This window comes from Aythya fuligula, chromosome 2 (genome assembly GCF_009819795.1).
Source record: "Aythya fuligula isolate bAytFul2 chromosome 2, bAytFul2.pri, whole genome shotgun sequence".
In the NCBI taxonomy this organism is placed as follows: domain Eukaryota; kingdom Metazoa; phylum Chordata; class Aves; order Anseriformes; family Anatidae; genus Aythya; species Aythya fuligula.
This window is the reverse complement of record NC_045560.1, coordinates 49,522,914-49,549,262: the sequence shown is the minus strand read 5'-3', so window position 1 is coordinate 49,549,262 and position 26,349 is coordinate 49,522,914.

The window sequence follows — 26,349 nt, the reverse complement described above, 5'->3', positions numbered from 1 at the left end:
AACAGTAGCAACTTGTGAGAACTCAGCCTACAGCCAGAGAAAAGCCTTCTGAAAGAGGAGAAAGTAATGCAGACCACAGGAATGATCAAAAATCATCTTTAAATTTCATGCAACAAAACAGTAAAAAGATTTATGTAAGCAAATATTAGAGAAATAATTCATTGGTTGAACAGTAGACAGAAGCAAGTATTTAATTAGTTAATGTTGGAAAATCTTTAGTGCTAGAAAAAATGACTTTAAAGTCACTTAACTGATGCTTAAACTCCTTACTTCCAATGAAGGCAGCTTAGAAAAAAGGATCCGTCTAGGAGGGGCTCTCAACAGACACGGAGGTTGTGCACACAGATGGTCTGACATGGGTTCAAGCGTTAAAAGCTATCAGTGGGTCTGCCAGCACTAGAAATCATGAGTGTAGACTATATACACACACACACATATGTTGTTTTATTTTCTAAAGCTGTGAGGGGAAAATCCTGGTGTTCCAGCCAATGGGAAGGAGTCACCAGCCCCTACCACTGCTGAGTCCACAGTCTTTGCAGCTCCAATAGATAAAGTGAAAGCTGAAAGCCAGGGAAAATGCAGGGAGATGTAACTTACACGCCCATATGGAGCAGAGTGATAAGTGCAGAATTTCCTAGAGTAATTTGGTGGCACTGATATTGTCCTGATAGTTTTCATATAGCATGAAATAGCCTCTTTACCAGCAGTAATAGCATTCATACAACAGGCAGACCTTCCACTCTGAGTAGAAAACATCTAAGTACAATTCTACTTAAAGTAACTACTCTATTACTCCATCCTGAGAATCTACTAAAACTACACAGAAGAAGAAAAACACACACAAAATGTTTCAAATCTGAACATCATGCAGTGAGTTGGGATGGAGTTACGAAGAATATCAATATGCAAACAGTTTTCTTGTTTGGTTGATTTCTTGATTTTTTTGTTGTTTGTTGTTGTTTGTTTTGTTTTGTTTCTTTCCTCTAGGAACACCAGCTTCAAAACCAGATGCCTCATCATCACTGTCCAAGATCCGAAGTTTGACAGCTGCCATGAGGAGCTGACCCCCTTCTGTCTCCAGGGGCAGGAAAGAAGAGGTGTTCCTACTCTGTAATATAACTAAGCAATGGCATGCTCCTCTCACTTCTCCACCAGCATTATAAAGTATGTCCTCTAATCTATCCAGGCATGTATCCCACATGTTCAGCTTTCCAGATAAGAAACCATATTCTTAAAAGTGCCCCCCCACTTCTTCTCCAGAAAATACATCCTGATGGTTTCAACGAGCTCTATAATGCTAAAGGTCCCCCCAAAAAATGTAAGAGTACAAGTTCAACTATCACCTATCTACCCTCTCTCTATTTGTGCTTTAGTAAAAGCTTTTCTGACACGGGAAAGGTACATACAAACCAGATAGCCACCCTACAAGTGTGATTGGTACATTTAGACTGGTAAAAGACTGGTTTTGCATGTATCCTTTCAAATTCAGGGAAACAGCTTCCATTCTGACTTAATCGTCACTTTCACACTTCCACTTTCCTAAGTCAGTCTGGTATTTGAAGTCTGAGAGCAACTACCCTCTTCCCCTTGATAATAAGCTAATACAAGCCCAGATAATTTGTAGGTCTCTATAACTGCATTTCGCATTCTGCTCCCAAAGGGAAGTTTAAAAAAGAGCTAAAAAAATCAATATACTATGGTCTAGAAAGACACAAGCCAAGAAGCAGCCAGCACATGTTTCATACTCCACGTGTCCTGGTAATATTGAAAACCTTCCCCTTATAATTTCACCATTACATTCAGCAAGCCATTGTAGTGCTTTCTGCAAATGATTTGCCTACAGCACAGAGGCAGACCCTTCCCATCTACAGGTATCTGAAACCCATGGTTATGACCTCAGCATTTCAGATACTATTGCTTATACCTCATTGTTATAACTCAACACATGCAGTTGATCTAAAAGGACGGAAGCATTTAAAAGCACCCCTAGAGTAGCAGCCAAAGCATGCTAATATTTTTATTTTGAAAAAAATAAAACAAAATAAAATAATAAAATAAAATAAAATAAAATAAAATAAAATAAAATAAAATAAAATAATTTGAAAATTGATAATTTGAAAAGAAGTGAGGTTTGTCCTGCTGCCAGAGCTCAAAGCCCTGGTTTGTTTTTTTTTTCTTTTTTTTTTTCTTTTTTTTTTTTTTTTTTATGAATTACAAAGCCATGAAGTGTCTCAAAGATGACAATTTTAAGCTTTTCACCTACTGTTGTTTATTTTCATAGGTAGAGGAACTCATGCACACAGCACTGATTTAGGACTCAAAAAACTACAGTTCTGTTCCCTGTCCTGAGACTAGAGCTTAGTCAAATCACATTTGTGTCTCAGTTTACCCATTCCCATTTATTGTGACTCAAAACAAAGGTCACAATGTCAATCTATTATAATCACACAGTCACTGAATGGTTAAGTTTGGAAAGGACTTCTGGAGTTCATTTGGTTCAACACCAAATGAATGGCTCATGCAGGGCCACTGAAAGCAGGTTGCCTAGGACCACGTCCTGACAATTCTTGAAGATCTTCAAGGATGGAGACTTCACAATCTCACCAGGCAACCTGTGCCAGTACTCCGTTACTCACACAGTGACGAAACGCTTCCTGCAAAGATTATAGATATTGGCCTTGCAATCACATCTGCCATCTCCCTTAGCACCACTAGTCAGTGCATCTCATCAGGGCCATGCAGACATTTACTCCCGAAACATTCTATAAAGTAGTGAATTAATACAACCTGTATTTATATTAATATTTTAAGTTTTAGTACAAAAACTTTATTAAAAGTATTGTGCTCATTGTTCTGGAAAAATGCATGTGAAAAATTCTACTACATCATCCTGTAAGTCAAAACTCCCAAGTCATATTCAAGTATCAAACTGCCTTTGACATTTAAGCAATGAGAAATGGGAGTGGAAATGTTACCTTTCTAGGGAGAAAGGTGTGTTCAAATCAAGTATTGGAAATTGCTGAAAGAAAGCGTGTTTGCACGGTAAATAGAATGAGACTAGGAGGTTACAGAGCAGTGTAAATATAGAGCGTGTCAAAATGCTCTTTGCAGCTTTATATCATTAGTCTATCACTAACTAGAACATTGAAAAATTATATATGCCAAACTGGGTATTTGCTGTGATCCATTAGACATTATTCAATAAAACATTAATTATGCTGCCAGTCCAAAATACTCCCCTGAAACATCTTATATTGGCATCAAGACTGCGTTTGACAATCTTGAGACAGAAAACTCCTTTCACAAGTGTATTGTTGTCCCCTTAAGTGACTAGTAGTATTGAAAGTGCATTGAGCTTAGAGAAGGGAAAGGACGAAGGATGAAATGAGGAACACCGGGAAGAGTTACCATTGTATATTCGTGACATAAGGTAAGTATTGTATAAATCCATCCAGTGAAATGATATAGAGCAGATTGCTCCTATATGACATGACAGTTCAGAGATATAAAAGCTGTGGAGAAAAAAAAAACAACAACAACAAAAAAAAACTTTTGAGCTTAAGTTAAAAACTCTCTATATAATTTTAAGATCAAATGAGAGACTACTGAAACACTTAGTTAATGGCAATGATTGTTTTTGTTTACACTGAATTTCCAACCAGGAGTCTCTATCTCAGGGCACAATATACACTCATATATATATATACACACACACATATGTATATATATCTATCCATCCTCAAAGGCTAATCTGAAGTTCCCTAGTGTTCAGAAAAGTTACAGTTGCTATGTCAGTTTTCCACCTCAATGCATTTACTTGGACTACATTCAAAGCCTCTGCCAGACTGAAGGTCTTTCAGTCACGGGAATAAGAAAAGATCTATCTTCTCTAATCTGTGCAACAGATGCCCTAAATTAATCATATCTTGTCATGATGTCTTTTGCTACATATATCTAGAAGAGCAGCAGTCCTTTTACAAGTAGCATTTTACATGTTCTGGGGAATACTTGAAGCCATCAGACTGAAGTCAGTACAGAACAGCAGAATGTAAAGTAGTGTAACACTTGATCACTTAAAAGCTGACAGATTGAGGGTTGTAGTTGGGGTCACAACAGTAAAGCAACAATTTTGCAAAGTTTTGGGAGAACGCTGCTGAGGCTGCTTCCAATAATAATGGCTTAGCTGTAATTTAACACAGAAAACGAATGTTTATTTTTGTTCACTGAACCCCTGGAAAGTATGGCTTTTGTCCCACTTGCTAATTAATAAAATATTAAAAAGCATCTGTGAAGATGTGCCTGCCCTCACAGTAGAAACTTCATTAATACCATAGACATCAAAACTTGTGCAACATCATTCAAAATCATGTGCAGTAAGTAACCTGAGGCAAGAGGTTGTTACTCTGCTACCAAGCCAAATTAAATGCTTGTGAAGGTAAATGAAATGATAAAAAAAAAAATAAAAATAAAAAAATTCTCCTTGTTACACAAAATAACATCCTCATAAAATCAGGAAGGCCAGCAGGAACACAGCTTTGCAGGTAACCTCTTCTCTCTCCCTCCATCAGGAAACATTATTTGCATTTTTTCACTTATTTCTCTAATGTCATAATATTTGCATCCAGCAATATATTAATAGTGCAGTCTCAAGTATTAGAATTGCATGTAATAATGCTCAGAGACTGAGGGGGTTCTATAGCAGTACAAATTTCTCAGAAAGAAACATTTCATTTCACCTGTTGGACAGTTTTCAACTACTTTATACACCTTCAAAAATCCTGCAGAGTTGACATGTCTTTTCCCTGTAATTTCATAATTCCCCCTTCTGCTTCTGCCTCAGTATTTCTCTACTTTCCATCCAAAGTGATAGTTATTAGACTGAGAGCCACCATCACCTTTTGTACACCAGCACAAAATACACAGTCAAAAGTTAATAGTAGGTCAAGGATGGGCCCTTGGGAGATGGGGAGAAGCTCATTATGATCACAGAAGCAGGATCACAGTAAAATTAAGATTGGAAGAGTGCTTAGGAGTTCTCTAGTCAATTTATGCCTCCTGTCTCTTGCCCTCCCATGACTCACTACAGAAGTGTCTGGCTCCATCCTCTTGATAAGCTCTGCACAACTACTGGCAAGTTGCTGCTAGGTCTCTTTTCTGTGCTGAACAGGCACTTTGGCCTTTACTCACAGGACAAGTGCCCCAGCACCTCTTGGAGTCCCTCTGCTGAACTTGCTCCAGCTTATCAACATTTTATATTTGCGGTGAATTAGGAAAACGGAACACTAGATTTGGTCTAAAAAGTGCTGAATGGAGTGGGAAAATCACTTCCTCAATCTACTGGCCTCAATCTACTGGCTATGCTTCCTCCTGGTGCTGGTACCTGGCTCAGGCTAGGCTGACTGTGGTTTCCTCTGGTTCCTTTGCAATACCTGCAAACCCTTCCTTTTTCCAGTGCACACTCTCACCTTGAAAAAATGATTAACGTTACGAATGTTATAGCAAAATTGAAGTTGAAGAAATCATGACTTTTGGGGGAAAAAATAGATAATTAGAAAGGAGACATTTTCCATTTTCCCCAGTAGAAACACAGCTCTTGCTTCCAGTCCTGCAACAACAGAGCTGAAGATTAGTTTCATCTTTTAGGTTCAATTTTGGACTTTCTGAATGATTTTTTCTTTGTTTCTATGAAGACTCCATACTTGCAAAGGAAGCTTAACTTCCATAATTTAGACAAAGTAAAACTCAGAAAGAGCTGAAAACTCACATTTTATGTCAAAGTCTCCATCCTAGAGAACAGTAGAGCAGAAGGTTGTAGTAAAGAGAGCAGTAAAGCAAAATGCCCTATAGATCAGCCAATTTTTTGTTTGCTTGTTTGGAAAAGTTACCATAAATTTTATTCTTGGCAACATTAATGTCCTATGACATACTGAGCTAATAGGTTTGGCCTTGTTTTGAAAGAGGGAAAGGAGAAGGAGAGGGAAAGAGAGAAAGAAAGGAAAAGTTCATCACATAAAAGCTTCCAAAGTGACTCGAGTTTCATTACAAAATCATTAAGTCTCCATCCAGCAGTGAGACACTGCACCAGAGACAAGAAGTTGAAAACCCTTCTGAAAACTCTATGGCTCTGAAGAGCAACTCTCATTGAAAATGCTTAAGCCTTTAGAGATATCTGCTGAATCTGCTCCACTTAGTAACTGCGCATAGACATGAACAGAAAAGAAAAAAAAAAAAAAAAAAAGGAAAAAAATGACACTGACAAACTGGAACAAGTTCAGCACATGGCAAACAGGATGTTCAGGGACTGAAGCACTGGCTCTGTGAGTGTAGGCTGAGAGACCAGGGCATGTTCAGCCTGAAAGAGATAGCCTCAAGGTGACCTGAGAGCAGCCTGTCAATATCTCTGAGCAGCTTATCAAGAAGATGGAGCCAGGCTCTTTCTTCTGTACTGAGCTGTGGGAGGACAAGAGGCAGTGGATACAAATTGATTCAAGCAATTCAGACTGGATATAACAATAAACCTTTTCCCCATGGAAACAGTCACAAAGTGAAATAGGATGCTCAGAGATGTTGTGCAGTCTCCACCCTTGAAGGTTTTCATGACTCAATGGATAAAGTCAGATCTGATCCCATGGCTGGCCCTGCTTTGAGCAGGGAGCTGAGCTCCAAACCCCCAGAGGTTCCTTCCGTCCTGAGCGGCTGTGTTGTGAGTGGCATGCAGGTTAGGACATGTGGCATAGTCTTTGTATCCAATGAATATTCAGTTACTGTTTCTCAAAGGACCAGACTGACCTAAACAATCATATGCCTGGCAATGATTGCAAAGTAGGAAACCTGGATACAAATCCCACATTTGAATGAAGCAAAGAAGGTCTTGAATCCTAGTCTTTCCAATTAAAACGTATGGATTAATAATTGTGAATTTGCTTTAAAGTAACTCACTTTTAACTAAACATATTGCTTCATTTTAACTACAGCTTAGGAAAGGAAATATAAAAAATTAGATTTCAGTTTGACCTGATTTTAATTTTTAATTTTTCAAGGCTAATCACAGATCCAACACTGACAGATCACTCAAGATATTTTTTTCCTGACACTCTTGGATTCATTCTCAGCTTTTATATCTCCATAGTAATTTAGTCATATTTGGACTTTGTTAAAAAATCTGTAGACATACTTCCCCAGAAGTCCATGTGAAGGAACGGGATTGTTCCTTCCACTCTGAATAGTATAGAAAAGGAGGAAGAGACGAATAATAGAAAGAGGTCAAAAATCAAGATACTTTGAGAAACATCACCCTGAATTTATATTAACTAAACCTTCTTAACATGTACAGGCACACCATATATTCACATACTACTGTTGAAAACATTAAAAAGGTACAAAAACGGAAAGCAGGATTAGGAAGTTATCAAGCAGCCAGAAAACTTCATATTCTAGCATTCAAGAACAGCTGAATGCACTTCTTAGGCATGATTTCCATTTAATAAATATTTAAGATAAAATATACACTTGCTTTTCAAGTAGGAAATGCATTGAAATGTCTCTGAAAAAAAGCACAGATTGTTTCCCACTATTGTTACTGGACTTCATGTATATCTGTTCTCTTATAATTAATGACTCTCTATTGACATCACATTTAATTGGTATTCTTATTTTGCCAATGGCCTACTAAAGACTTATCATATTAATTAGTAGTAATGAGACAGTTCTAACCACCCACTGTCATTAATTTCTTAAATATGTACAATAAGATGCACACTAATTGTGACAGGTAATTGGTACCTGCCCACATTCTGCCTCTTAAAATTGCTCTCAAGTAGATCTAAGAGTTAATCATCATAAAACTGTACTTTTCACACTGACAAAGTAGGGCTTTTTCAAGCAACTTGTTTCTGAATTTAAGCTGAAACTTCTTATTTGCCTGTAGACTTCCTAACTTACAGATCTGGTTATCCAGCCATAAAGGCAAAGAGATTCAGTACCTCTAGAGGATTTTATCCAGTTATACATTTTATTGAAACCTACCTATGACTTCATCTAATAAAAGCCTCTTTGCTTTAAATGAGTTTTGGGTCAAAATACTACATGAAACATGAGAGGCAGCCCATGCCAAATAAGACAGAGAAGGAACACGTATAGCATTGGCAATTAAGGCATCAAGAAATCATATATATCACAGGTACCTGTGTATCATAGTACCAGTACCTGTTGTATCATAGTATCATAGAGACAGACATAGTACTGTCTCCAAATCTTAGCCATCAGACAAGAAATTCCTATTATTTGGAAGACAACAGACTTGGACACAAAGGTTAGAATTCAAACAGCCCAACTTCTGCCTAACACCTTAGCACTTACTTAAGCAAATTAATTTTAAACCTCTACAGTCCAAATGTGGAAAAGGTCATTAAGGCTCAGGAGCATGAGTGTCTGTGTGTGTCTTTCTTCCCTTCATTAAACTTGTTTACCTAAAGCTGACTTGCCTTAAGGACAGTGCTTCTGAGCGTGCTTCCTTCCACAATATTTCCTCTGCCCTGGAAGCAGCCTGCTTTTCTCGCAGGGTCATTGCCCAAGCAAAAAAGCAGAATAAGGACAAAAAACAGGCCCCAGGACTCTTTCTGCCTATTGTATGTGGCATGAAGAGTGGGAGCTGTGTCTGTTGCTGCCAGCAGGAAAGGGTGGGTGTGGTGAATATGGCTGTCAAGGGTGGGTACCTCTACAGGAGCAAGACCCTTTCTCTTCCACACTCTTTGCCTCTCTATGTCTGACCTGGAAAGATACTGAGATCAGTTGTTTGAGCAGCACTGGCCATTTGCCAAGCCTGGCTCTGTCTTCTCTGGGGAAAGACATAGAGGGATATGGAGACAGTCAATGGGACCCCAGTCTCTCACAAGGCTGCACTGGCTCCTAAACTCTGCTTCCAGCAATTTCTCTCCTTGCTCTGTGCATCTTGCCTCCAGCTGTGTTTGTTGTAGAAAGACAGATTCTCTAGCCTTTTAAATCACTGACCTTCAGTAGCCTTTTTAAGCTTGCTCTTCTACATTTCTGAAGGGTCTTCATGAAATGCGAGGAAGTTCACTGATCACCTACAAGCATTTTTACTTCTACGTCTTTTCCAAACTAGGCCAGCAGGTGTTTAAGGAATGGTATTCTTTAAATAATATATATAGATGTATTTTTTTTTCAGAAATATATACATAAAAAAAAAAGAAAACTTATTACCTTAAAGAGTATTTTCAAATAATGTTGAATGTCAATTAATTCCCAGTTAAAACCAGGGTTTTCACAATGCAACTCCTTCAGTAAATAATTTCATAGTGTTGCACTGAAACAAAGCTGCTTAGCATTCTAGACTCAAGTTTCCATACATTGGTGCTGCAAATAGTTTTTAAATACTAAGAATTTCCAAAATATGAACTTTATTGATAAGAGAGTTCATTTCAAATAAAACTTAGTCAGGAATTACCTACATCTGTTTTCTCTGCATAGTTTTAGCTTCTAAATTAAAGCTTACAAACTCAGTGGCTAAGGCAAAGCCAAGAAGCCTATGAAAAGATGACCATAGGTTCACATCTTCACTCAGGTAGTTTGATGGGCTAAGAAGGTTGTTGTCTTCTACAGAAAAAACATACTGCAAATATATAACAAGGAGTCCATTCTTTAACTTAGCTGCCAGACAGTTACAAGCTTAAATTGAAGGTGATGTCCACTGATTCCAAAATGGTATTGTTGCCTCAGTCAAAATTACCTATTTCAGCTCTGACAGATTATAAACTGTAGTCGTTCAGTGCTTCAGCTAATTGTTCCATCATTAAAATTAAATCTCAATAGACACATATTCTCTCTTAGAAGTCATAGAATTGCTTTTATCAAAAGTGTATTTTAGGTTTGAGCCCTCTGAAAATAATCCAAGGAGACCTCATAAAGAATTTCTCCTGATCCTCAAATTTTGAGTCATTAATCAAAGCCATCCCGAATACTTCAAGCTGCAGAAGGGATCCACAACAACATTCAGTCGCCAGATGGCACTAGTACAGAAACTAAGAGTCAACCTTTTTACCCCCAATGGCATAATATGAAACAAAAAGATGATTTATCTGTAAACATTTATTTGAAAACCGTATCTTGAAATTAATGTTCTGAAATCCTCAGAGTAAATTACAGTGTTTTCTAGTCTTTAAATAAATATAGATAAGAAACTTTACAGATATCCATTGTGAATTTTGCTCTTTTCTTTTAACTATACAAAGAGGGGAAGTACCTACAAGTACTCTACCTGAAAACAGTAGCTATGACCTGCTATGGTCAATACGGAAATATTACATTTAATTCTGGCATACTTCTTTATTATGAAGCAAAGAACATAGCCATAGCAAAGGTTACTGCAATTACGAGTAGACATAAAAACTGAGGCATGTCCCTCCCTCTCTCTTTCCACTTTCTACTTTTTTGCTGCATGTTAATACACTGTTGTGGATACTTTCTTCAATGAATCTCCCTTTGAAATATTATCAACTCCTAAAGTAGCCAATGCAACTCTCCAAAGTTCTACACAGCATCTTAATTCTTTTCTTTTTAATTCTAATGTTCTTAATTACATGTCTACATAGGACTGCTGGAGAATGGACTGCCTGAGTCACTTTGCAAACTCAAATACATTCAATTCAGCATTATTTGTTAGGATTCAACCCCAGAGATATCAGTTGGGAACCCACCTATTTTTGTGTACTAATTTTTCCTTGAGGAAAAGTCAGATCTATGAGACTACTATAATACATACATTTCTCAGATAACCAAGATACCAGCTCTTCTTCCAAAATAATAGACATTAAAAGTGCTTGTGTTACCTGCGTATAGACAGATTGAAATGTTGCAAGTCGACATAGTAAGCTAAAGGCTAAAGATAAGTGCAACTTCTTATGCATAGCTTGGCAATCAGCTAGAAATACATTGCTTAACCCTTGCAACTGAAGTTGTTCCAACAAAATTTCCCTTCAGAGCATGGAAACACTTGAAAACTACACATTTGTATGAAAGAAAGAGAGAAAGAGAGAGAGAAAGAGAGAGAAAGGGATAAAAATGAATATGGCTTACTAAATATTGACAGAGACATGAAGCATTAAAAAACTGGCATAGTAGCTCATGGGATTTAGGCAAGTACTTGGCATAGCTTGCTGAAATATAACAATTCTGTACCTCTGATCTGTTCAAAATGGGAAGTGGTTGTGCAATTTGGCTATGAAAACATCACTGAGGTCAAGAGCTAGAAGATTTCAAAGAAGGATTAGATTATTTAGATTATTAGATTATTAGAAGGATTAGATTATAACTAGTAGGAATGCATAAAACTCCATCTCTTAGAAAAAGCAGAGGAGAAAAAAAATATTAAAAAAAAAGAAACCAAGAGTTGAAATGTGCATAATATTGGGGGAATAAATTAACTTCTGAAATTAAATAAATATATATATTTTTTAAAGAGGCTGTATTTAGTTCCTCTAAAGCATCAGTCATTATCATAAACAACAAACAACATAACCTGAAACTTTAACACAATTTCTTAGTGTTAGGTTGGAGGTTGGACTCGATGACCTTGAGGTCTCTTCCAACCTAGAAAATTCTGTGATTCTGTGATTCTGTGAATTTCTGTGTTCACACATTTTAGCCTCTTACAAGCAGAGCACACAAAATAAACAGAGTAATACAGTCATGCAGAATGAGTAGCAAGAGTATTTATATTAGTTATAACCCCTTAGAAGGCCACAACTGGTCAGAGACGAAAAACAGCAACTTGCCAGCATGCACATGCTGATTTCAACATATCATACAGCTCCATTCTTTACATCCTTCATTTTTTTTTTAGATTTCTAAATATTTTACACTAATTTTGAAGCTCTTAAGTACATTAAGATAGAGGTTTGCAGCTTTCTGTTTAAGCTACAGAATACTAAGTATGTGAAAGAGCAGAAAAGGCAGGCTCACACAGGTTATTAGAAATTGTTGACTGAAGCAGTACCAAAAAAGGCCAGTAGGTTGAAAAAGCAATAGCAGTAAGGGGAAAATAAATAAAAATAAAAATAAAAATAAAAATAAAAATAAAAATAAAAATAAAAATAAAAATAAAAATAAAAATAAAAATAAAAATAAAAATAAAAATAAAAATAAAAACAAGTAAGCAGAGGAAAAACAAATGAAGGTGACATTCAGGCTGCAGGAAGCATCTTCAGCTTTGACCATCAGCACCAGAAGTGAAGATGTACTATGCTATCTCCCCAAACAACTAAAAGAAAAAAAAATGGCCCTAGGAACAGTGTTTGGAGGCACAGGTCTAGAAACAATTATTTCCATTTAAACTGTACAAGAGAGATAAAAGCACTGTCTGGAACAACAGAAGTCAATCTAGGGGAGGAGGGAAAGGGAAGAAGATGAGAATAATTCTATATAGAGACACGGAATAGTTTTTCTCACTTCTCTATGGATTTGGTCTACTAAGGCCAAAAAAATCTCAGCGCTCCAAAGAAATATGCAAAAAGAAATAATAGAGTGTGGTGAAGGAGAAAGAAAGTGAAAGGTGAAAGTTTGTTTTCCTATTAGGATTTTGTGAGGGCAGTTAATGTACTTTTGAACATTACATGAATAAAATAAAATAAAATAAAATAAAATAAAATAAAATAAAATAAAATAAAATAAAATAAAATAAAATAAAATAAAATAAAATAAAATAAAATAAAATAAAATAAAATACTTAGCATAATTGAATGTATTTCACTTTGAGCTTGTAAGCCTCAGGAAAGCAGATAATTCCCAAGATGATTATAATGGGAAATTGACTGTTTTGTGCCTGGGTTTTTGTTTGTTTTGATATACACTTTAAATGAAGGAAAAGTATATTTTAATTTAAAGCCTAATACTCATTTCAAGTTGGTGGAAAGATGCAATACTTGTTAACCATTTTCCTTCGTATACAGCTGAAAGGCATTTACATATGCTATGTTTTAAAGGCAATGTAATACAATAAAATAATGCTTACCCTGGGCTTGAGGGAAGAAAAAGGCTTTTCACCTACCTTCAGCACTTCAATGAATTAAAACAGATTCTTGAGATTTGTCTGAATCTCCTCCCCTTACAGCTCATTAAACCTGACCTTTCAAAACACTGAAGCAGCTGAAGCAAAAGGCAACACAGAGAAGATAAAACACAACCACTCCAGGGCTCCAGGCTGCCCAGTTCCTCTGACACATCCACCACCAGTACACTCAGACAGGAAGGCTCAGGCAAGCCGGAGGACAGAGGGGGCACACATTTGGGGAGGTCTGGCCACTCTTTGGTGGCACAACCATTTTACCCAGGCATGGCTTAAAACAGGTTTTTAAAATTAATCCACATGGTCCAGATTTCAGAAAGACTTGGGAGTCATTTTTAGTTTCTTTGACCACATAGGTGTTCTTTTACATTTTTAAATGTTACCAATTTATAAAGGTGCAACTTATCTTCACCAGCCCTCTGAATGAGGTATCTCTTGTTGACTGAGAAAAACTTAGAAAAGCAATGATGATGCAAAATTCCTAATGTACAAATAAATAGAAATTAAAAAAAAAATAAAAATAAAAATAAAAACACTATTCTAGTGAACTAATTTTCATTTTCAGTCCATCCTTCCCAAAAAAATGCATGGGATTCAGGTAGAAATATCCTCATTGTTGGTACTATTATTTAGGTACAAAGGTACAAAGCAGCTGTAGGTGGATAAGAATGAAAAAAAAAGTCCTTAGGCTGCTTCTTATTCTCCTTTCACAACTTTGCTTTAGTGTCATACCACAGCACTCACTGATGGAACTACATCCTTTAAATATGTAGTGCTGTGAAAGGCTTGACAACATTGGAAAGCACAGCCAAGTGTTTTGTGCTTGTAATGCAGGAATACAGAAGGCCAAAGAAAACAAGATGAGGAATTTGAGTAGCAAAGCCATGTGAAATGTAATTTTTGCATATACTGGCCCAACTGGTCATCATCACATTTCCTCCCTTCTGGCTTTTTCCTCAGTGCCCATTCAATTTAGTCTTCTGGCTAGGTTACATATTGCATACTCATACAAACACCAGCAGTGCAAATGACTCCCAAGACAAGTCAGCCTTCAAAGCCACCCTCCTTATTGCTTGGTCCACTAACATACTGACTGGTACCTTATCAGCCCTCCCCCTTGGGATCTCTAGGAGACCCTATCATCTCTACCAGTCATCTTATCCCCCTGAAGAGACAGCTTCACTGCTCTTCTCTCCAGATAGAAAATGAACACTGAGCTTCTAAGCAGGGCTAACAAACAGCTCATTAATGGAGCAAGCTGCCCTGTCACAGCCATGCAAAAAACACCCATGAACTGATGAAATGAAAGGGAGTGAGAGCACCTGAGTGCACAAGCACAAAGCAGCTGCCTCCACAGAGGTGCTCTGTAGCAATAGGCTGGAAAGACTCTGGAGTGGGAACAGTCAGCATTGTTAGAGTAAAGCACCTGCAGAGAAAAAGAAATGATTGGGGTTTTGCGCTTCTTGTAAAAGCAAAATCAGAAATTGTGCAATACAGTGAGTCTGAGTAATAATCAAGCAAAAGGTGGCTTAACTGGTGAGTGCCAGAAACTGCACACATTGTAAAATACCACAGAAAGAATACTGGCTGATCTTAAACGTGTTTTTATGGGTGTTATTGCAAGTAACAACAGATAGTTCTTTACAAATCAGTGTAGTAATGCTTTACTATATGGTTTGCCAATAAGTGATCTTCGTATGGCTTTTCAGCGACAACTTACTTGTCTGTATCATAAGCATGAGACATCAAGCTTATATCAGTGCAAAAGTTTTAAAAGTCAACTTGTCCCTACAGTGAAATCTGATTAAGATCCCAATCTGGGATTTTGCTCCAACCTTTCTGGATGGTCAGTGATGCAGAGTGAAAGAATCAGTCTCTTCAACAGCAGAGCCTTCTTTATGGTAGCCAGATACAATTTAGTGGATTTAAAAGAGGGAAAGCTAATTTCCCACTAGGTGGAATTCCATTTCCCACAACTCCACTTCATGTTTCTGTCTAAATATATGCCTAGCAGTGGAAGTCAGCAGGCAGAATGTTTTCAGTGAGTGTTCCATGAACAATTTTTTTGTGACAACATTACATTGCATTTGATGATTCATTGGAAGTATTTGATTATGCACATTTTGATGAGCTTTTGTCACTGCATGGGCTTGGAGGAAAATCACATACTTTGAAATTAAATAGCTCTTCTTGTTCTCATCAACAATTTGTCCTAATTTTCCCAAGTAATTCTCTTTGTTTGGGGAACATCAGTTTTGATGACAGTTTTTCAGCTTCTCCCAAATGTGAATTGCTTTCAGTTCACCTGCATAAATTAAAGAGGACTGGGGAGGAAACTGGGAGATTTATTCTATGTGAAAAAGCCTCCCAGCACTGAGTCAACATTAAATTTGGAAAGTCAAGCACCTCATGTCAAAACACAGAGGTAAGGCAGAAATCCCTTACAACCTTCACTCACCAAGCACAATACAGAGCAACTTCCGTAGCAGAGCCTGACTGGTGTTATGAAGTTCTTGGAAAGAGTGGAGCCTTCTCCCTTCAGGAGTAGAGTAAATGTGAAATGGGTAATGCTATTGCCTTTGAGCGATTTACAGTTCAGATATCGTCATACTTGAAATCCATCAGTCACAAACCACTATTTAGACACCTCCAAGTCTCAGGGTACTATAAAATCCTCTAGACAGCTTCTTTTCTACAAACACCCACAGGCAGCATATGCAAAGTATCATTTTAATGCTATGTAATGGGAACTGAGTTTAGTTCCAAAATTAAGAAAAGACTGTCTAATGTCTGAGTTACCAGTGTAACAAGTAACAAGTGTCCATCTTGGATGCAGTACAAAAATAGGCAGTTCTCAGATTTTGAGATATATATATATATTAATCTGGTCCTAGGATAATCCTTGCACAGGATAATAAAACTGAAGTTTAGCTTTACAGACTTCCTGAAACTCAGTAAGAATCATTTTCATGTTCTCCTGCATTTTTACCTACCATAATAAAAATCTAATTGATAGATGGCAGACTAAAAACAAGAAATAATCCAAAAATACAATCCTATGGCAGACACGAGAATATACTTATGAAGACCTAGCTGTAATAGTCTGATACAGACTTGGTATAGTCATTTGAACAGTTGAACACTTATGGCTCTTAATTTTATCTGAATGAGATTAAACTTTCCCTATTTTGCATGAGAGATTTTCTGTTAAAAGTTAAAATATCCAGAAAAAGAACTACAGACAAAGAACATAAAGACAATTATTATACACTTTCTACATATATGAATCCCCCTTAGAGGAACCAGGTTTGCATCATTTTTCTTGTCAAAAGTAAACTCTGCAGCTACTATAACCAATTTGTTGTCCCTGGAAGGTTAGTGAGATCACAAGATCCTCTTTGGATGTTAAGTTGCGAAGGTACCAAAAAAAATAAAAAATAAAAATGCAAGATTTTGTGGACTTTGTGGAAGGACCTCTTGTACCCAGAAAATGAGTACTGTTTTTTGCTAACTGCATCAAATAGGTAGTAATGGGTAGTACCTCTAGATATGTTGCCTCAAACATATCATGGCTGTAACAGAAAAATCACTATCAGAACTAAAAATAAAAAATCCCACAAATCACTCCCTCTTTTAAAATGAAGATCATATTAGTATCTAGAACAGAGGATGGAAGAAAGAGAGCTCCCTTTGATCTTATTTTGTTTCTAATTGCAAAATGACATGTGAACAGAAATCCAGTGAGTCATAGCCAAGTAACATGATTTTGTGCAACAGTAGGGAAGAATCATTAAGGAAACCAAGACACAATTTTAGATTAGTATGAACTTAGCTCTTTTCAACTGCAACAGGAAGCATGGCAGTTTGGCTAGGTAAGCTTGAGAGGGAGAGAATAAGCACAGAATATGAAATGAGGAATCGTCCCTTAAATGTTCAGATTGCAATTGCTCTAGGGGAAACATCTTTGTTTACAATCTCTACTTGAATATTTTTAATGATGTTGCAAGAGAGCCAAAGCACCACCTTTCCACGGTAATTTTTCATCCAGACTTAATGATCTCCATAGACTGGCACTGCACAAAACTTAGAAATAAATAATTGATGATTTTACACAGTCTGAGCTGGCTAAATCATCTCAGATAGACTATTAAAACAGCATCATGAGCTCAGCTGGTATAACATGACTAAAAATCCCCAATTCTTCCTGCAGCTAGAGCCTTTATTCCACTCAGACAGAGACAGTGAGAAAACAAACAAATTAAGGAAAACATGAGGTGCTTTCATTTTTTTCTTCCACTTTTTCATGAAAAAGTTCTTCTACTAGTTCAACACAGATCAATTCACAACTTTTTCTGCATATATTATGCAGGTGAGGTAAGGAAACACAATTGTTCCAACAAGACAGGCAAGTTCCCCATGCAAGAGGTGAAGTCAATAGTAGTGCTCCTGGGACGCTTGCCGGGATGTGCTAAAATTGCAGATCGTGGCACTACGTAGCTAAAATGGAGTTCCTTTCTCATTTTATGAGGTAAATTGTATCATAACTCTGCTACTTATATTGAAGAGGGACTCTAGTCCCCATACTGTACATAAGAGTTAACAAATCTCACTTGCATCTTTTTGGAGGGAAGAGGAAATTACAACATTACTAGCAGGTCCTAGGCCATAAGACATAAGCACACCTTGTCACACCTCGTGACTGTCATTAGAACAAAATTGAGTTACTTTGTATTTCATGTCTTCTCTAAACACAAGGCTTTTATGACAAGAAATAGAGTACACACAGGGATAGAAATAATTTATCAAGAAACTGGGACAAACTAGCCCAAATAGATGCTCTTATTTGGGTAGCAGTAGAAGTTTTATGTGCAAAACAGATTTTTACTGATTCAGTCTTATGAGAAGTTAATAGCACTCTACTAGCACACTTCTATGTATAACCAGCCTAAAAGGACACTAGATCTGATAATTTCAGATCTACAGACTACTACAGTCAGGTTATGGGACTGTCTGCAGGAAAATAATACTATTCATACACATATTGTAACTTGTCCTGAGGAGGGTTGCTACCAGAAGAACAGTTGTCTACTTGTCCCATAATTTGCAGTTTATAATATTATTCTGGGAATGCACACTTCTAATCAGGAATTAGGAGTATAAAACTGACACTGTCAAAACAAAACAAAAAACACACCTGCACCTGCTCTTCAGTTCCGCGGCCAATTTTTCAGCTTGTGATCTTCTCAGAACACTACATATAAGAGCTGATAATAGGTGGAGGACTAACAAATGGATTATTCCTAATACAATAAAAATTAGGTACCTAAGATGATCTTGCACTATCATGTCTAGTTCTCCTACAGAATTTGGATTTTCCTGGTGTCCAATTACCCCTTTCTACTGCCCTTTGAGCATGGCATTGGAATGGTTCCCCATCCACACAGGAGAGGCTGGGTTGCTCTCAACCTCTCTTCAGACCAGAAGAAAGCTGTGGAACAGGAAGGGAACACCAGCTCTCTACCAACTAACATTATTAATTTCAGTAGGAATTGCCCTGAGACCAGTATAAACTCTGGAGCTGACCTAATGCCTATTGAAATAAACAACAAAGAAACCAGTCCCCTCTGAACAGGGCACTGGAAACCCCATGCACAGAGAACAACCTCTAAAAAGCAGTTCACAGACTCCAGTAAACCATTTTCCTCATTTCCCATTCATATTTAATAATTAGAGCTAAACAAGAAAAAAAAAAAAAAAAGTCAGGAAACAACATACTGTATCTGAACTTCTTCCATGAAATTTTGTTTGAACAATTAACAGTTTCCATGGCAAACTTAAAACAACAACAACAGAATACTGTATCCAAGCCCAACAGATTCCACACCACTCCCCCAAGAACTCATAAAGGTGAAAACTGTGAAAAAATTCCCTCACAAGGAAAAATTGTTTAGAAATGTTAGACATTTTCCATTTGAGAGGAAACAGATTAACCTGTTCCATCGAAAGAACATTTTCGATGTTATAGCCATCAGAATGGGCATGGCTATATCTTATTAATTCTATAGAGCTAGCAATCAGAATTGATTACACTTTAATGCAATAAAGCTTGTAGACTGGGCTGGAACTAAAGAAAGAACACCTGGGTACAGCTGATAGACATTAGAGCACTAGATATGCTTTAAAAGATACCACCCTAAAAGACAGATATGAAAATCCTGAAGTCTGTTTATGGAAACTAGTCCTCATAAAATTACTGCTAATTAATTATTCAAAATGAAGTAGAACATCCAGCTCCTTTTTTATTGAGCAATGTTGCAAGATTCTCTTAATTCCCTGAGTCATCTGAACATAGTGCTTAATGAAATAAAAAACTAACTAACTAACTAAAACATCCAAGTCCTCTGAGACCAGGGAAAGAGCTGGGAGTCTGGACAATAAAATTAATCACTTTTGGAAATCTGAGCAGTACAAACACGTTAAAAAAAGCTACTTGTATGTGACAGATTCCTGATGAAAGTAGCATGTTCAGAAAACATGGAAGTAGAGAAGGGAAAGGGAAGCTTAAATGCTGAAGAAAAAAATATGAATCGTGAAGATATCACTAGTGCCTAGGGGACAGTCTTGCGTTTTTAAAAATTAGGTATCATCTTCCACTCTTTTCCTGTGTCCTGACAGTTTCTTAGTTCAAAATGTGTGCTGGCAGAAATATCCTGTTTTCTGGATACTATCCAGTATTTCTGATAGGAAAAGATATGCTATAATGAATCTAGCAATTTTATGTCTTCCTGTATAAAGAACCTAAAATGCTCCCAAAAATAACTGAAACAGTTTCCTAGCTTAAAGTCTTAAAGTATTGTCAGTGGTAAGCAGCAAAGAGAAATGAACATTTCACTAGCTAATAACATGCAATCTAAACAAACAAACAAAAAAAACCCTTTCCAATGTACTGTGAAATTTTATAAGGCATTGGATGATTAAAGTTCTGTTCAAATAGAGATCAGTTGAAGCAATATTCTGTCTGCTTCATCAGAGGTAGTGGATCCTAACTGTCATATATTAAACTACTGAAATACAGGCTGGTAACATGCGGTAGGTCTGCATTAAGCTAAAGGAATCAATCTCATTCAGATGATCAGAACTTACATATCTTCCAAATCTAACTTGTAAATCAAATCCTGCCTAGAAAATGGATTAGGAATTGTTTTAGCATAACCAGGATCAGCAACACCACAAAAAAAAAAAAAAAAAAAAAAAGGTGGGGGGGTGGGGGGCACTCTCAGACCTAAGTCAGAAATTGTGCAGCTTTAAGATCCAAGAATAAACTGTCATCTATCTTAGCATGAATTAACCTTTAATTAGCCCTGAAAATTATAGCCACAGAAGATTTCTCTTTTGCTACCTATCCCACAGGCAGTGTCACTCCCACCAAGTACTGTTCTTCCTTTGAATATCTGAATTCTTAATATCACACATCCTATCCAGGCAATTAGAAAAATCTACTTGGATGTCTCTATTTGCCACACTACTTAAGTGCAATAGGTTTAAATATTACTGTAGAGAGAATGTAACTCTACATAGCAGCAACACTTTGAGGAGGATTTGTTAGTTTTTAAAGCATCCACAGGCATTTCAGGTTTGCATTTGTTAGGGGATCCTATACAAACAATCTGACATCAGCTGTGATTTTATATGTCACACTTAACTTGTTTACTATGGCTTTATAAAAGCCCTGATGAAAGGCTTATTAGAAAAATGTTCCATTTGATTTTTTTCCCCTAATAGCTCTAACTGACAAGATTCGTTACTCCCAGATAGTCTACCTACATTCCTGTGCAGCTGTGCTTGTTAAAAATCTATTCAGCTGTACATGCACACCTAGCTTACACAGCAGACACAACAATCTACAGGATGAACATTAAGAGCGGACTGCATTCCTACCGCCTGTAAAGAAATAAGGGCTTAGGTCAGCCAAGACTTCTGATGAAAACACGATGACTCTCTTTCAATATCACTCATTTGTGAGTGCATAATACTTTGAATTCCAATTTCAGTGTGCTGAGACAAAATCATTCTATTTCAATCCTCCTATGCTTTTAGAAAAGCTATGCCATACTGAGAGATCAAGATCTGTTTCTTCTGAGATTGAGTAAAAATGTTCTTTAAGAAGATTTAACAACATTTTTTGCATCACAGAAAAAGTCATAAAAGGTCTCTTTTCTTTTTAGCCTGGGGAGATGCAATTTGCAGGCCCTTTCTGAAATAAAAGTTCAAGCCTCTTGGATGCAACATGAACATTTCCAAGAACTCATTTGTTCATGAATACATTTTGTGTTTACTAGGTGTTTGAACTAATGGAAAAACAAGTTCAGAACAGTAAAATTTATTTTTGTAGTTAATGATTTATCACACCTATTCCTTTAAAGAATGTTATGCCTCAACAAAACATAGGTACTCAGAAAGCATCCATGAGGTAAATGAAACACCTATATTTTGAGTCATGATTTCACTCCAAAGTTTTATAGCAGTTTATGCATTATCTTATTTCTTTCATGAGTAGATATTAAAGTAGATATTAAAGATATTAAAGGACTTTAAAAGATATCAGTCCTATTATACTTAACTTTGATGTGGAGAAAGATTCTCATTGACATACACCATTTTGTCCAACATGATAGTTTGTTCACTCTCTGAATCAAGGGAGTGCCATTCCCTATAGTAGATACTGTTTTGTATTCTTCCTTGTGTTGCTTTCCTGGCTATAAATTTGATATAAAATGCACAAACAGACTACTACATATAAGAACTGGGTGGAAGTCCTTTGTAACTCAAACTTGTGGCACAATGGAATCAGAGCTTTTTGGATGAATTTTATACCATTTCTATAAAACCTAATAAAGTTGTCTGTAAGAGCATGACCAAAAAAAAAAAAAAAGCCTTCATTCGTCATACTCTGGCATTGGATCTGGTACAAACTGGAAATGCACAATCAGTTCATCATGTTCATACATGCTCATTGCAGTGCACTGTCAGATAACCTCGGGAGACACCTTTGCCTTTCAGTTGCTACAGATGTACAGTCATGCATAAACAAATGGCAGACGTCATTATTCAAATGATGCATTTATGCAATTGCTTACAAGGTTTAATGCTCTTGAGAAATGCTTTTATATAGACTTGAGGTTAGAGAACAAATTAAACACTATGAAAGGCAGTTGCTGATGAGTATCTAACAATTCTTGCTTGTATAATTGTGTATTATCCTCACAAAATGTTTCCGAGTAGAAACATCTTGGCTTCTGCAGGAAAAGCCAAGAACCAACAATAAGCAAGTTTCTTACCACTAATCTAAAAACATTTATGTGAATCAGCCTGTCCAGTCGTCAGTCTTTACAACCACAACAAATACAGGATTCCTGGGGAGGGGAGGGAGATTAAACAGTGTTCTAGACATTTCTCGTGTGTTTCTGGACAAAATATTTTAATACTGATAATACTTTGTAATAGAAAACAAAGGTTAAAAAAATCATCATATCATCTAAAACACACAGTGTCTCACTCAGAACCATCAGACATTCTATTTATTTCTGAAAGGACTATTAGAAAGCTCTGTTGGAAAATACCTCTTTTCATTCAGAAGTTACTCTTCAAACTATATCTCTGATGTTCACAAGCATGAATGAACCCAGACACAGTCTGAGCTGGAGCACTGTGTTCTCAGGCTGTCTGTATGGTTACTTACCACCAAAATTTGTCCATGTGTAGCTGGGGACAGCTTATTCTAGCAGAGCACATTTAAGGTTGTTCTCAACAGATGCAGTAGCTTCATTTTTTTCAGGTACTAACTTCCTAAAAAAAAAGTTTTTTTCTTCTGCCACTGCTCCCCTCCCCCATTTTAAAAATGTTTTAGAGATCAGCATAGGAGTTGCCTTACAAGGGAACTGTTTGCAGGATGCTAATGGCATCTCTTTCCCAACAGAGCTCTTTGTTAAAAATGGTGTCTGTGAATGCTTTTAGTCAAACAAGCTGTATATTTCTTGCCAGACTAGAATGCAATCTGAATGCATTGTCAAAGGAAGACCAGTGGTAGGCAGCTCACTCTTTCCCTGTTCCAGACTGTTTGCTTCCAACAAGCTCATTTCACAGGATAGTTAACAGAGCCTTTCATGATAAGGATGACTGCTCAGAGCATTTAGGATGGTGTTGTGTTAACAAAATCTGTAGTGACGTGGTTGAAACAGGGAGTGCCACACTGTGTTTGAGATTTACATCGTTCCAGAGGGGTGTGGTTGGTAGAAGCTTGAGAAGGTTAGTAGAGTGGAACAAGACATCAAAACTTGTATCAATTAGTTCTCTGTTTCTGAGAGTCCAGTTACATCTCTTGAGGCTGTAGGTATTTTCTCAGGTATATGATGTTTTCACACAGCACTCTATCTAAAGCAAATATAACTAGTCTTGCAAATTATTGATGAGGATGAAGACTTCACATGTGAGATTAAGTAATATTCCCCCAATTCTTCTGCTCCTTGCACACTTGATATCACTTCAGTGGTCTAATAAAACCATTCTATTTTCATTTTCTTGTGGGGAATCTACTTGAAAATGGAAAATAAAAATCACTTGATATCACCAATTTGATGAATATGTCTTAATTTTGCATCACCATCACTTATATAACATTTACAAGGTGAAATCAAATTAAAGATTATACATAGGTACTACAATGAAGAAAATTTTAAGCATTAATAATGAAAACGGAAGAGAGCTCACATAAAATTCTCAAACAGAACATTTCTCTCATTTTCCAAAAGTATTTTAGAGGTGGGACCATCATACTTTAACTTCTCATGCCTGTTCACGTAGCCATTTCTGAAAGTCTCAGATATCTTGCTATAAAGATCCTTTAATTTCATTATTGCTTGGATCCACTAGGTGTCCAAAAGTAACAGAAAACCCATGATGTGGTGGTTTTGTCCTTAATATTATCAGAATCCTTAAGTATTTGATTGCCTGATTCATGAAGAATATCTTTAATAGCATGAAAACAATAGATCACGATGATTTTGTTTGCAAGTTATATTTCTGCAGTCTTTATTTAAAGGTATTTTTAACTCATGGCTAGCTATTTGTTAGGAGCACCCATCAAATTGTACTGGTAGCTAGGGTATCTGTATGGTACATTTAAAATAAGATCCAGGCCTCAGTTCCGTTGCAATATAAAGGTTCTTGGTCATCAGTCTGAGCTTCTTTCACAACTCCTTCATGGCAAATGTAGGAACTGAATCATGAAGCATCCAGGGGAAAGCAGAGTCCCAAAAAAGCCTGTGACTCATTCAGTCTTCTGTTATTTCAGAGGAGTAAATACTATAACCAGCACTCATGACAGTGAGCAAGCCTGACTTGTCAACCCAATTTTTTCCAATGCTGAACTCAGAAGCCTGCAAGAAATCTTATTCATGGTTGCAATGCTCACAGGCTTAGAGACTGGTAGAGGTAATACAGACACTGTTTGAGTTCTGCAACTTCAGTCTCCACAACTAAGTAAAGCATACACTGTATTTATAGTTTTCTGAATTTTTGTTCTCTGGGTCAGTGCCCACAGGAACCTGGGGGACTTTCTGTGCTCACTTCAAGAGGCTTTAGATAAGGCCTTTGATTCATTTTTTTTTCCAAGGATCTAAAGGAACATGAGCTTCAAAACAGGTGTTCCAACTATGCTTCAGTGACAGTGTTTGACACAGTCATGCTTTCATGAGTGAAAAAAATACAGCTTATAAGGTGGCTGCTGCAGAGTGCATCTAGTTGTTATATTAAAAATACATATATATGTTAAGCGATTAGGCATTTTCCTGTAAAGAACTTAATGCTTTACAAATAACTCGCCCCCATACCACTACTACCCTCCTTGATAGTGTTTTGGTACTGACAATACTGTGCAAATTAAGAGAAGTAAGCCTATCCGCAGGCAGATATGGACTTATGAAGTTGACCTGAAGCTTCAGTAGGACTCTAAAGAAGCCCCTGAAAAAAAAATAATAAATAATATATATATAAATGTGTGTGCGTATATATTTATTTATAAGAGACACGTGAAAGAAACACATGTATATATCTCCTAGCCAAATCATCTTCCTTCAGAGACTGCAGGATGGACAGTATGGACATTATGCAGTATGGACATTAACCATTTTTATTGGCTTTCTGAATTCCTTCTTCAGGAAGCTGAGAGTGACAGAAAACTCAAAATGCACATTGTCCCTTTGTATTGGAAAAGAATTAAAGTTCCTCACAGCTAGGGTAAGTGAATCTAAGGATTCTTCAAAGTCAGCATTAAGGATCACTAATGCACAAGCACAGCACAGTATGAAGAGATTTGTTCTTAATCATTTGTCTTGGACATAATAAAACAGAATGGACCAGAGAAAAAAGAAAGCTGCTCTGCAAATAGATTTCAGCCTACCTGTTTTTTGTACTTCTGTCCACAACTGTAGAAGCTGATGCTTTTCCCTGGCATTGAAACTGTCATTGAACTGATTGCTTCGGTTGCCAGGGAAACCAAAGGGATGAGGCTAATACATACTACTTAGGACACAGAAAAGCTTAGCAAATAAAATTGTTTGACATGAAAAGAATGGTGCCACAAGTTAGTTAACAGCTACCAAAGTCTTAGAATAGAAAAAAAGAACTAGATAGGATTTTTTAATTTTCTTCCCTCTGATTTTTTTTGCCAGATATCCAGTTTTATGCACACCAACTGGCTTGACTGTCAGCATCACTTTGTAGAGATTGTCCTAGTTTTATTTCCAAACATAAATTAGCTCACACAAAAGAGACCTTCTAATTCCAAGCAAGTGGATGTGGGCCTTTTAAAAGCATCACATATAATGCAAAATAGCATTTGATTTTGAGAATGCTCTCCAAAATTTATAATTTTTATGTTAAACACATTTAAGATGCTTCCACCTTTGCTTTTATAAACCCTAACTGATGGAAGATTTTTCATAACTGCCATGGCAGACCTCATAAACCAAATTTAGATATTATAAATTATTATACTTTCAGGAGCCTATGTTTGTATCAAAAACATTTGTTATCTGGGGAATCCTAAATATTCCTGTCTACTACAAAAAGTCATATTAAAGCTCTTCAGGTAATATCTGACGCAAAATGACTTCCAAGCTTTTATAGCATGTAACTGTTTTATGATAGAGTCCTTCATATGCATTGTATCAGATTACTTCAGCTCATTTAAAAAGAAAAAAAAAAAGAAA